The following is a 14,196-nucleotide window of genomic DNA, read 5'->3' as shown; positions in this document are numbered from 1 at the left end:
CAGAGGAAACACATCATTAATGTACACTTGTCTGAGATTTCCAGCTTCCAATAAAATAATTCCTGCCTTTTTTAAAAAATGTACTGTTGTTGGCCAAAGCCAAAGGAAACCCAATTAACCCAAGTTAGAGACAGAGCAACGCTTCCACCAGTGCCCTTCTACAACACTCAGGAGATCGCTCTACTATTAAAGTGAATACACTCAGATGCACCACACTTTTCTAATTGAAACCTTTGGGACTTCCTTTTGAGCTTCAGAAAAAGCATATAAATGTTGAGGAAGAGACAAAGAGCTCAAAGGATCAGGGCCCACTGTTGAAAAACAATATGTACTGGTGGAAAAAAAATATGTCAGACAGCTCCACCACCACGCTGACTACCAAATGTCTTTCTTCTTGAGTTTCTTGAAAATCTGTGTTTACATCAAGACCAGTATTAGGATGCAGCTAAACTTTTTCTTTATCGCAGAAAGGCTGGTATTCTTGTCTCAAAAACTCATATCATGGTCCAAACTTTTCACAAACGACTTAATTTAGTCGCTTCAAACCAACCCCCACATCACTCATGCTGCACACACACTCCATTCTTGCACACACAGCATCAAAGAACATTTGTCAAATTAAGTGAAACCTGTGCTATTGATTTCTTCTAACCAAGGTAAATGAAAGAGAATTAATTAAAGTGGGTTAATGGATAAATGAGAACTAGGCAGAAACATTTCCTAGGGAGCTATTAATGACCCACAGGGTGGATGAGAGGCTCAGCATGCTTTGTCACCACAGAACGACACATGGTGAATGCTGTCCTATAATTCAGGGATGATCCTTATCAGCCAATAGGTAAATACTGTAATTGTAAATGTAGTACAGATATTTTTCACATTGCATCCCGAAGTGGAAGGATCGTTTTGTCATTAAATGTCCACCTTGAAGGAATCGGGGAAATCTTCGAGCAGGAATTACTTACCTCAGTCATGTTTCCATTGGTGTAAAATCACCTGCAACCATGAATCATATTTTTTATGTATTTACATATTCGTCTAGTGGGCAAGTCCACTACCATGTTGAAAAACGTTGTAGTTATAGCCCAGAATGAACAAAACACCAGCTGTCGAGGCGGCAACAGTTTTACATAGATGGACTGGCCATGAAATTTTCTCCCATATATTTGAAAAGGGAGGAGTAGGATGCGTTTTTGAATTGACTGCAATCTGCAACCGTGCCACTAGATGCCACAAGTTTCTGTATTATGGTCCTTTAATTAGAGCTAGTTTACAATGTAATAGCGTTAACTGTGTTTATGGATGGATAACTCCCCTGTTTGAGTCAGAATTAGAAAAGCTTTATTTGTCCCACAATGAGGAAACTGCGCTTTGCAACAGCATACATAGAGGCAGAAAAATAACAAGAAAAAAGAGCAGAGCGTATAAAAGATAAATGAGATAAAAAATAGAAATAGAATAAACAATATACAAGTATTGCTACGTATACAAAAAGTATTGAATTGCACAGATAATGATTGTTGGATACTGCACATAGTTGTACACAGTAGTGAGTAAGTAGTGAATGGTGAGAATGTTGAGGCTTGAGGAGTAATAATATTGCTCCTCAAGAATAATGTTCATTTTGGACTGTGACATCACCCATAGGGTTTCTGAAGAGAAGCGGTGTCTTACTCTGCCCAGTCTTGGCTAATCCAAAAATGGCCTAATAAGTGGAGTTTGAGAGGAGTTAAGGTGGGTGGGTGACACCTTGAAGGACGGCTAGCAACCTATCACCTGTCACGAAAAGCGGCCATGCTGTCATTCATACATTAATTTAAGCCTTAGTTTCATTTAAATTAGTCTTAAAATGATGACCCACTACAGGAGTTTTTGCCAGATTTTACCCACAATTCCCAGTTGGGCAGGTCTGCACAAAACTGTGAAAGTGTGTGAGGGGCTGAATAAACTGCCCAGATCATTTTATTGGAACAGACTGTGTTGCAATCTGCAATCTCACCACTAGATGCCACTAAATCCTGCACTGTGGTCCTTTAAGTAGAGCTAGTTTTAACAACACAATACAGTTAACTGTATTTACAGATGGACAAGTCCTCTGTGATGTAATGTGTGTGTAATCTTGTCTCTTCAAATTTAAGATTCATAGGCGTTTAACAGTATTGGAAATAATGCCACTTGATTATTTTGCACCATGTACAAACAGAGACATACCTTATGTAAACTGCTCAAATCGTTTTATTGTAACAGACTGTGATGAAACCATTGCAAACTGAAGTCCTACACATGTTTTATTAATCTTGAAAACTATGAAATAACTCTCATAACTCTTAAACTTTTAATGGATGAGCACACTGGATTCTTTGCGTCCTCTGAGAGTTTTTATAGTCCGGAGCCTTGTTAGTTCTCTCCATGAGTCAAATATCCTACCAGCCTTCTCCCAGAATGTAAGAGCCGTTGATTGGCCTTTGTTAGCGTCCACATGCAGCTCAAAGATCAATGTATACCACAGCAGCAGCCTTAAAGCAGAGCACGTTACGTCCAAACAAGTAAAAGAGAATATTCCCAGAAGCACTTAACAAAGCTGTCAAACTTCACATTTCTCACTATGAAATACATTTAGCTAGTGGACTTTGGAAAGTTCTGAGGTTGTCATGAGGACGTTGGCTATCCGTGCAGAAACAGAAAACAGTGATAACACATTTTAAGCATAATTTTTTGCGTGAGATTTTTTTGTTTTTGTTTTTTTAATGATTTGGAATAGTAAAGTTAGGTATGTTCACTGGACCCTTGGAAAAAGCAACAGAGTTTTTGTGCTTGATTGTCAAATTGTTAGTATGGTGAGATTTTAAATACTTCTTCATACAGAAATGTTTGTGTCTGAAACTATAAAATGAATTGTGTATCACTAGGTTTGTTCAAGTATAATGGAGAATTAAGTACTAAAAAAAAAATTATTATTACAGCCTCCAAACTCAGATAAGCACCAGTGGTGACTGGGCCTCAGTACTCCACAGTATTGTCCATTTTGCAGTTTTTTTTTTTTTTTACTATTCAAGTTACAGTACATATGATATTTAATACTCCCGTCATTGTCTGCAATCTTGAAGTCATGCATCCACTGTGGAATAGCTATCGTCAATAGCTCTGTCAAATCCCTGACAGCCCGGGCTCACCAAATTACAGTGATAAGGGAGAAAGAACATGGTGTATAGGAAGAAGAGCTGCAAGTGTGCCACATTTCAGTAGGAATTAAGTGGCCCAAGACCGCGTGCAGATTAACTGTCCTACTCAGCACTCAAGCAGACAGTTCTCGGGTGTTCCCCTGCTTTCAATTTGTCACCCAAAACGCGAGACACTCCTCTCGGGCTCCTTGCATTTCCATAAATTTTCAATTCATTTGTGCATGCTGATTTTGACGGAAGCGCTAGGACAGCGGTACTTTAACTGGTCCTTATTTATTTGTTCTCATTTGCGTGATTTAAAGGTCGGGCCAGAGGGTAATTAGGCTGAGTCAGCTCCCAGGCATGCCAATAGTGAGGAGGCTTATTGATTTACAGTAGATAACCACCTTTAAGTGAGAAGGGGAGGCGGCATAGCGGTTTGTGCATTCAATACCTCCCTCCGTCTTCATGCTATGTTAGCCAAGTGCACATATGAACATAGAAAAAAAATAGAAATGTAACCCTCATTCATCATTATGGACATTTTTGTCCTTAATGGCTCAAGAGGGTGGTAAATTAAACTGACGCCTGAGGGTTAAACATCTGCAGTTCCATCCTTTTTGACAAAGAAATATCTATCTGCTGAAGAAGATCATGTGAGGGGATAGACAGCCTTAGTCAAGAACGCATTTTAGGACCAGACAACCCCAGCAAGATGCAGCCTGACACAAAAAAACAAAAAGTCAAGTATCTGTGGGTTAATTCACAGAAAAGCCTCCTCCTCAACCCAAGGGAGACCTACACAATAATATTAGGCAGGTGGTCAAAATGTTATTCCAGGTCTATTTATTTGAACAATGCAAACTGATCTCATTTTAATGTAATTCTTCATCCACAGTTGCATCTCCATTCTATTTCCATGTTAAAGCATTACTGACGGCTCCGCTATTGGCTCCCCACTCTATAAACCTTTGAAGTGTTACATTATCTGCTTTATTGTATCAACGTGGGATCGATCCAAGAAACACCTATTCCCACTCATCAGCTCTTGGAGCCGAAAGAGCCGTTGGAAGGGAAGATGCAACGGGGAATAGCTAAAAATATGTGTATTTGTGTGGAGCGTACACATACGCCAAATGTGTGTGTGTTTCTAAGAAAGTGGGTGTGGGAATTCGCAGCGCTTTGTGTTGATTGCATTTAGGCAACACTTAGTAACTGCAGCCCCGGAAGGCAATATAATTGTTAGAAGTTAGAAGTTAACGCAAAGTGACGTCAAACAAATTGTGTACTCATTGTTACTGAAGTTGTGCTCGTGGGGGGGGCGGAGGGAAGCGCAAACCTGGTTTGTGATTCCGGTGTTTCTTTGAATGGAGAGCTCCTTCCTTGCTGCTCAGAGGAGAGAAAAGTTTCAAGTCAGCTCACGCTCTGTGCCAAGAGGATTTCCTGTTGGGTGACCATAGATGGGTTTGATGCCATTCTGAGCTGTTTTTGTGCCAACAGGAGGTACAGAAACAGCAGTGGAGAAGGCTATGACAATGAAACTGAAGAGGAGTTCTATAGCACAGTAAACTGCACCGTGAAGTAAAATGTTCAATACCCCGAGAGTAATCATCCTTTCAGTACACAGCAGATAATTATATATATCCAGTGATTTATAAGCAGAGCACACAAGCTCTCTGGGCCTCAGATAGGTTTATAAATTGGCCACTTGGACAGAAACTGAGTCGGCCTGGCTGGGCTGGTGCCAGTGCATCGCCACCTGTACAGTTCTCAAATACGAGGATCTGCTCCAAAGAAACGCTGCCCTCGCAACCAAAGGAGGAATCAATGGGACGGCGACTGATGTCAACCACCTCGGCCTAATTAGCTGCTCATTTTTCTTTCTCTAATCCAGCGAGTTTTAAAGCGCACTCTGGCCAGCCACAAATTGCGTGGGTGAGAGTTTATTTTCCAAATTGGGACATGTAAATATTTAAATATCAACTGGGATGACTCACAAGCGCTTCAGCCTCTCGTCGCAGGAATGCGTTAGATACAGGAATTTGACACAGAAACGGGTGAAGAAAACACAGCTACCGTTAAGCAGGAGCTCGCTGTTTTTATGCGAGATCACTGGGATTAGCCTTGTGCAAGGTTGTGATGGGGTGTGTGGCGACTTGGTGACAGCTGCCACTTAGCGGTAATTCAAGCAGATGAGGGACTGATGCCTTGTTTAGATTACTTCTGAGAGGGGAGAACTCGACAAATGTAAGACAGTGATTCACGCGTGTAGAGCCTCTGATATTTCCTTTCCACTGATGAGTAATGACCCCTATTAACATACAGTTTGTCATGGCAGAGTGTATGCAAGGATCTAATGGTGTTGATTTTTCCTCAAAACATTTGGCCCCGTTCAGACATTGTATTACCATCCGTCTTGGGCCATTCGATCACAAGTGTCTAGCTTTAGTGTCTGCGTTCACACTTAACATGCGCCTCCAGTTAACTCTCCATTCATTATTACACAGGATAAGACGTTACAATCCCTTTGTGCCAAGATGTGAACAGGCAAAACACATTTAGCAGCCCGGTCCAACTGAAAAACCGAACAGCAGGCTAGCAGTTAGCAACCAGCTAGCAACCAACAAGAAGACACCAGCTAACTAGCCTAGCCAACAACAGTAGGCACATGTAATCTCGATCTCGATCTTAAGTTTGTTAAGTAAAGGAACGCTGTGAAGCTGTGGATGAATTCTAACTCAGTTGTTTGACTTATCACAAAAATGTGAAGGCACAAATTGGCAACAAGTCATGTAGCTGCTAATCTAGGTCACAATCTCACGCAGTTTCACCATCTCAAAGGATGTGACATTAAATACATCGATATGCTAACAGCGTCACTGTTGAAGTTCCTGACTTTGCCTTACAGTTACATTTTGCAACCAAGAAAATGTCCTTCAAGGATCTCCACCACTGCATTTTACCTGTGAGAAGATAATGAAGCGTATTCATTCTTTTTTTTTTTTATTTTTTTATTTTTACGTTTACTAGAAAACTGCAAAGGGTAACTTTAACTTGGTAAAAAGGGTCCGGTCTAATTGGTGGGAGACAGTTCTTGCATTTGTTGCAGCTCTAATTGAGGATTTTACTTAAATCCTTTGTGTAAATTTAATGTTGGGCATCGGAGCCTGAGCCTCATGTAGGAAGGCTGGTACAGTGTGTCCATTTTTCATAGCTCCAATGGAGTTTAAGAACATTTGTACAACGTTTGGCATTAATATTGTAATTTAAGCGGCTCTTTCATGAATTACTAACATATGTAGGGCACAAATGGAACATGAAAGACACAGAGAACTGATACGTTTTGTCTCATCGTTCGAGCTTCCGGCAATTTCACCATGATTATTTTCTTTATCCATGCAAACAATTTTCAGTGTAAATATTACATGTAATAACCATATGTTTTTTTTTGTTTTTGTTTTTTTTTTACATTTTTTCACACGTTAGAACCTGAAAGAGGAGCAAAAAAAAAACTTCAGAACTGGCCTGAAATGTTGCGGTGCCCTATAATTTTTGACACGGCAGAAGTAGCACTGCCAGTGTCCCGCTGCGAGAGCGGAGCGCTTTGCCAAAACACAGGCATGACTGACGAGCTTACAATGGAAGCCTGATTTGTGTCCCCTGAAGAATGCAACATGCCGGGACACCATCCTGCAGTAAACACTGGCACAATGTCATCACACAGCACATGAATGCATCTATCACACCCTCTAATCAGTCCAGCAGACCAACAACTGTTAAGCACATATTTCTTAAAATTATATTAAAAAAAAAAAAAGAAATATGGACTGAAATGAAAATGGCCCATAATCTTCACCACTCTATTCAGTCCAAGTAATTTATACTAAAATGGCTTTGCAGTTTTTTGGAGTACTTTAAAATTAACTCACATCATGCTGTTTCTTTTTTTTCCAGCTTATTATTAAGACCTCATACGACATATATTTTAAGAGACATCCTTTCATTTTCAAAGACGACACTCAATATGCAGTGGTACTTTAACTCGTATTTTCTTCTGGCAGTTCGCCATATGATACTAAGTAACTGATTATAATTCCCATTCACTTTTCAGACGGCGTTGATGAGACCCTGATACTCTGACGCTTGTTTTCAACATCATGCTAATTCTGCGGCGCACCACAGAGATGAACCGACTTTTTCCCTTTGTTTATTTACGACGCTGTTGGTGAAAAGCCTCACTTCTGCTGCTCCGGCCTTTCAAAGAGATAAGCCGCACGCACCGTGCACGTGCAGAGTTTAGATCTCAAAAGCGTTTTATGATAAACTGTTTACAATGCGGGTAGCTCATTAGATGCAGCTCGTGTCAGAGCGTGATTAATTATGCCAGAATGTAAGACTTCTGTTTGTGTCAAGTTGATATATATTCTGTGTTTTTTTTGTTGTTTTGTTTTGTTTTGTTTTTTTATTCTAATGTACAGAAGATCTGCAAACTCCACGCTTGCATCAACGACTGTGATTATGCCTCATCTAAAGGCTGGCACCGTTTTTTTTTTTTTAGAGTGCATATTATTTTTTTCCACAAATCTTTCAAGCAGCTGAGCTGAAGGAAATCATTCTCGGTAAAGGGACATCTGTAAAGACCAACCGTTAGAAACCAAAAATTTGACTGAGAAATATGTCTTTTGTGTGTTTTGTAAACTTGTCTCCAAGAATGAATGTGTAATTTTACAACTGAACATCACCTGATGTCTCTGTATAAATTGTGTTGTTTAAGTAAATACGTTTCCATGTTTTCATGCTCAAAATTAGCCCTCTATGGCTGCTCCTTCATCTTCCTTTAAGATATTTAAAGTAGTTCACTGCAGGCAAAAAAAATACTCAAACTCAATTCAACCATTCTTTGGAGCATCCTCTTATGGACACATTTTCTTGATGATCAGCCTGTGCGAACCATGGTTAGCACTCTCTTCACTTTCACACCTCAATGTAAATCAGTGGTGGTAGAATGCTTTGTTTACAGGAGCGTTAACTCAATGCCGCTCTGATATGGTAGGCGCGAGCCAACAATAAACAGTGGCATCTCCTAGATACCAAACCTTTTATTCAAACATCTTAAAGAAAAAAAAAAACAAGTATGCAGCTAATGATTTTCTAATGAATGTTCTGGAGTTCTAAACCTTAGTTATGAAAATGTTTTTGCTGAACCTGAGTCACAGACGATAGTGAAATCAATTCGACTGTAGAGAATACAGCACTGCCTACAATCTCAGAATTCGTTTTCACTTTGTCTGTCGTCTTGTTATTTCCAACTGGTGACACAGAAAGTCACAATTACAGTGAGGACGATGAAAGCTGAGAGCGTTTAGCATGCTAGAATGTGCACTGCACAACATTAGCACCCTCTTCTCTCTGCACCACTTTTTTCTTTTCCTTTTTTTTTTTTAATATATTTTTAATTGACATGTATTCTAGTGGAGTTAGTACGATTTGCTGACAAAAGTCACATGCAACACTGCGCTCACTTTCGACCATCATTAGTGATAGGTTGTGCTCATTAAGAATTTAATTTGTAGCTGTTGTGTTTTGTAGTCAGCGAGCAGATGCTGCCAGTGAGCCAAGTTATTGATGAGGCAGTGCCAGGAAGATCCCAAGAGGACAAACAGGAAGAGCTATGCCCAGCGTTATCAGACAAGCATTGCAGTATGCAAACAGTAAAACATTAAAAGATATACAGCATGACAGTCATACGCCCACTGGCCAGCTCATTAGGCACACCCGTTAAACTGCTCATTAAGGCAAATATCCAATCAGCCAACCACATGGCTGCTATTCAGCGCATTTAGGCTCAAGATCTGCTTAAGTTCAAAGCTAGCATCAGATTGGAGAAGAAAGATGGCTGAAAGTAGCATGGTAGGATCCAGACAGGGTTGTCTGAGTATTTCAGAAACCGCTGATCTACTGGGATTTTCATGCACCTCTTGAGTGAAAATATTCAATGAGTGGCAGTTCTCTGGGTGAGCATGCCTTGTTGGTGTCAGAGATCAGAAGAGAACGACCAGAGAGGGAGCATCGCTGAATGCACAACACATTGCACCTTGAAGAAGGTGGGCCACAGCAGCAGAAGGCCACTACTGTCAGCTAGGAACACGAGACTGAGGCTACACTTAGAAACCAAAATTGGAGAACAGCAAATTGGAAGAACTGAAGAATGTTGCCTGGTCTGATGAGTCTCGATTTTTGCTGCGACATTTGGTCGGAAATTTGGGTGGCGGCTGACAAAACTGTGTGATGCCCTCACATCGAACTTCCACCAACTTGTTGAGTCTATGCCTTAAGCGATTACGGATGTTCCGAGGACAAAAGTTGATCAGTTGGCAGTTTATCCTACTGCGTCAATTTGACAACGGCCCATACCCTATGCAGACCCTAACACTTAATCGAGCTTTGCTCAAAATTCAACTTTCTGATGCCGTCCTTGTCCCAGTTTACATGCAATGGAGAAAATAGGATAACTGACGGGAACATGTCCTCCTCCGCCACACTAGGTGGCAACATGTGTCATTTCAGCAGGTTAATACGGCCCCCTTTCCAGTTGACCTATTACATCAAATAATAAACAAGAGTCGTTCATGTAGCAGTTCAAACAACAAGATGGACAATAGTATAGCTTTTTTAAGCTTGTACGGAAGATACGTACTCGTACGTACCCGTACATGCAGATAACATAGATAGATAGATAGATAGATAGATAGATAGATAGATAGATAGATAGATAGATGCATGCTCTCCCTCAGGTGATTGTTCTATTGGCCCTGTTTACCTTCGGCAGGGTGTCTTGGATGTTTGGAGTATGCACTTAAGTTGTCCAGTTAGAGTTGGATTTAGGTAATAATTTGTTTTGGTCACGCGCACGTGCACCTCCTCAGAAATGTGTCACGGTGACACGGACCACAAGAGCTGTGGCTGGTCCGCTTGGTAAGTAGTGTGCTTCCGCTTTAGAATTTCCGGGTGCCTCTCCATCTCCGCAATTGTTTTGGATCAATTAAAATGGTACAAATCAAAGATTAACTGAGGTTAGAGTAGACTAGGCTTGATTAGAGTTTTTAGAAAACGAGCCAGACTGACGAAGTTACAGAGGCATAAAGCACTCTTAACTGATGCCCTGTATACATACATTGTTTGTCTAAGACATCTCGGTCATGCCAACGAGGGATCATTTAAATACCGAGCTGTGAAAAAGAAAAAGAGTAAGAGTGATTAATAGTAGTACACAATGTTCACAACTACAGTTTAGAAACTGGTAAGTGAAAAACTATCAGAGACAAGTGAGGGAATTTACCAGGTTTTGGCAGAAAATATTCTGCTCATGAAGGAAGCTCTCAAAAAAAAATCCAGGCAGGTACAAGGTTTGTGCTGCTTAATATTTAATATTAGGAAGAAAGGTGAGCGACCCAGGAGACTAGAGCTGTAGCAGTTCCGTATTATTGTAGAACTTCGTCAGTATGTAACTGGTATGTTGAAATGTGTTGTGAATAATTAATCGAGACGGAGGACGTATAGTTTGCCACCCTCAGATAAATACACTTCGAGATATTGAATTTATCTTGAGCCGGTTTACAATGAATGCAAAGAACACGTTGTAAGATCAACACTCTCATATAATACACCTGAGTAAGAATGCAGATAACCTTCAGAATAACCAGAACTAAACATTAGTTTCATACAAATATGGCACAAATATGAAATCCACTCTATACCTGAAGCATCGTCTTTTACATGCCTTTGTATTAATTACATAGCTACAGTACGGTGCAAAGAAAAAGTCCCGGATAAGGTATGTAACCAGACTACCAAACTGAAATGTGTGACAGTCTGAGGTTGCCAGGAGGATCATTTGAAGCCCTGTGTGTCATGATGGCAAAGGCCGCCAATCGTTCTTAGCTTTGACCTTGGACTGGGCGAGTGCTTTCCCCGTGGCGCTGATGTCAATACAAGGTTGGTGATGTTAGCCAGGTCTAAGCACAAAGGGGACTTGAGAAGTCAGGCCAAATCTGATTTTTGTGGAGAAAAAAAAAACACTAATATATATATAATATGATTCTTTGTTATAAACCTTTAGGCTGTATTTTGTCTAGTTCGGCGCTACACGTCATAGCATGGATTTGTGTTGCGTGGTGGACTCAAGTGACTCGTTTATTTGTTTTTTTATGATTTATTCTTTCAGGGAAGAAGGAGGAGGCTGAAGCTGACGATACAAATGTGTCTTCTGAATATATTATGAATATAAAAATAATAGATTTAAGCTCATAAACCCAATTTCCCACAGCGGCCAGTGTTGACAGTCTCATTTGGTCTCCCATACATGGTTAAAAGGGATTGTCTCCAATTTACTTTCATGCAGTCTTTAAAGATGGAAAGTCTTTTAAAGTCATTTCATTTTATGGTAAGATATTGATGTGTGTTTTGGCCAATTAGAGCTCCACACTGAGATAAAACAACAGCGCGGCAATAGACTCCTGAGACACACTGCTGGCTCATTTGAGCCGATGAGGACGCTGAACATCTAGACCAAGAAAAAAGGGAAAACTAATGAAAGCAGAATCAGTTTCCCTACAGCTTCTTGTGTCGGTAGTTTAACAAAATTGTATTACCAAAAGCAAGAATGGCTGCGGAGAGTCAAGGGAAATTGGCTCATGTAAAAACAAATGCCCAAATGTCTTTGGTTTCTGGTTATTTTCGTGTTGACACAACAGTTTCCAAACAGACGCTGAAAAGATTGCCTGTATCTTTGCTTTCTTTAAAGGGAAATACATTTTAAAGCAAAACTTGTGTAGTATTGATTATATCACATGTCAGTCTAAAAAGATTTATACAAAACCTTGAAATGGCTTTAATATAGACCCCTTCATGGTCTAAGTCACTGTAACATCACAATGTTAGCTGGAGGCAGAATAGAGGTGAGGTTTTAAAATAACACAGGCACAAATATGCTAACAGGCAATTTACAGGCTATAGCGTTTGAGATGTTTTGCATCCAGATAAGCCCCGCCCCTCAAAAAACATCACTTTGTTTACAAACCGTGAAGGGGTCTTTATTAAAAATACATTAAGCATGTCTACTAACTTCTAACTAAAGGCACTGAAATTTATTGAGAATGAAAGTGACAATACAGTGGAAATGACACCAAATACCATTTTGAATTGTACAAATCCAATATGATCAAACAATGCATAAAATAGGGTTAAATGAATGTATATATTTTGCCTTTTCTGGACATTTTTTATTCAAGCACGACTGTAAGATATTTTGATGGATTTCACCCGTCACCGCCACTGAGCGTTGTATTGACAAGAAGAGAAATGAGGGTGAGGCTGTGGACGAGGGGTGTCATTTAACAAAGCCTTGGGCACGGTTTTCTCTCCTCTTCCAGTAAGATGCCTCTTCTGCAACTCTGACTGCTTGCTGTTTCATTATGATGAGGCTATGGGCTAAACGTAGCCAAGCATATCAAATATCCTGGAAGCACATACTAAATAAATCATTTTATTCATTCCATTAGCGGTGGATGTGCCTCCCTTGTAAACCATCTTGCCACCGTACTGGCAAACAAAAAGCCGTTGTGCCTGCCGCCTGCCATCTCTGCAGCCGAGATCAAGACAAAACCACACTGAGCTTCATTTCGGCAAATTGCAACTGTTCCGTCCATTTAGGTTTCATGCCTTTCTTGGCATTTGATGCCCATGGACAGTATATGTTCCCTGTGTGTCCCTCTAATTTTGTCACACTCCTCTGACTTTGCGAGTGCCAGCAATGGAGTGAAAACCCTGTAAACAATCACTGTGCTGCACACACAGCAGGGTCTACAGTTATACTAGAAACAAAAGGCTGTGCAGACATCAGACGTTCTTTTTTTTTTTTTTACTGCCTGAAAAACCTACAGAATAGATTTTGTTTTATGTTATTTTTGATAGGAGGAAAAAGATAAAGTCGCAGAAAACTGTCGTTGGGTGAGCCAATCCCGGAGCGGTTTGAGGTGAATCGACCTCTGAGTTATCTGTTATAACTCGGTCGTGAATGTTCTTGCGGCAGGGTTCAGCACGACAGGGGAACAGAGCCAAGCAGAGGTGACACCCTCTTTAGCTGAGGGTCACCTATAAAGAGGTCCAGCAGCAGATGTTACAAGTGACCTGCCAAGCCTGGCAGCAGATGGTACACACTGCCACGGTTGGTCCGGATTACAGAAGTGCAAGCCCCAGCTGTCTTCTTCTGGAAGCTGCGAGGGTCTTGAACGCGAGAGACAGGTAGGAGGGGAGCACTGATGGGCAACAGTGTGTTGTTTGATCTCTCTTAATGCTCCCTCAGCAGAGAGTTAAGTTTTATTTATGATCCCGGTTGTTGCTCTTTACAACATCAGTTGGCAAGTTACCTTCAAAATACTGTGCACTACACTGTAACGTATGAGATGTCATTGATTAGTTTTTCTATCGAGTAATAAAGCAAGAATTATGTGTAACATATAAACTGGACAGACAGGCCAACTTCCACTAGTGGCAACTGCATTGGGTGTATGAAAACATCAGCTCTTTTACAGTACATGTACAAGGAAAGATCTGCTGAACCCATCAAATTGTTTGGGTGGGCTTTACCTATATGGCAAAACACATCTATTAATCTATGTATCTATCTAGATGAGGGGCCTTCAATGTTTTTCAGGCCAAGGACCCCCAAACTTTTTAAAAAATAAATGTATATGTATAAAAAATGTCTAATCAACCAAGTAGTTGTACCTGTTTTATAATTGTAATACATTTTCTTTGTATAGCTTCCCACTTGTCTTATCTGTCATGTATTTGTAAGGGATTTATTCAATCCCAGAATATGATCTTCACCTGGTCTTTCTGAAAGGATGAATCAGATTTGTGGTGATGGTAACAATGACACTCAGAAGTCCTTGCTGCCTTTCAGTGAACTACAAGTGTCCGCCACAGTGTAGGAGGCCTTGTCCGCGTGATTATGTTTCTTTTTAGAATTTTC

Source organism: Mugil cephalus, chromosome 20, assembly GCF_022458985.1.
Source record: "Mugil cephalus isolate CIBA_MC_2020 chromosome 20, CIBA_Mcephalus_1.1, whole genome shotgun sequence".
Taxonomy (NCBI): domain Eukaryota; kingdom Metazoa; phylum Chordata; class Actinopteri; order Mugiliformes; family Mugilidae; genus Mugil; species Mugil cephalus.
Note: the sequence above shows the minus strand (reverse complement) of the source record.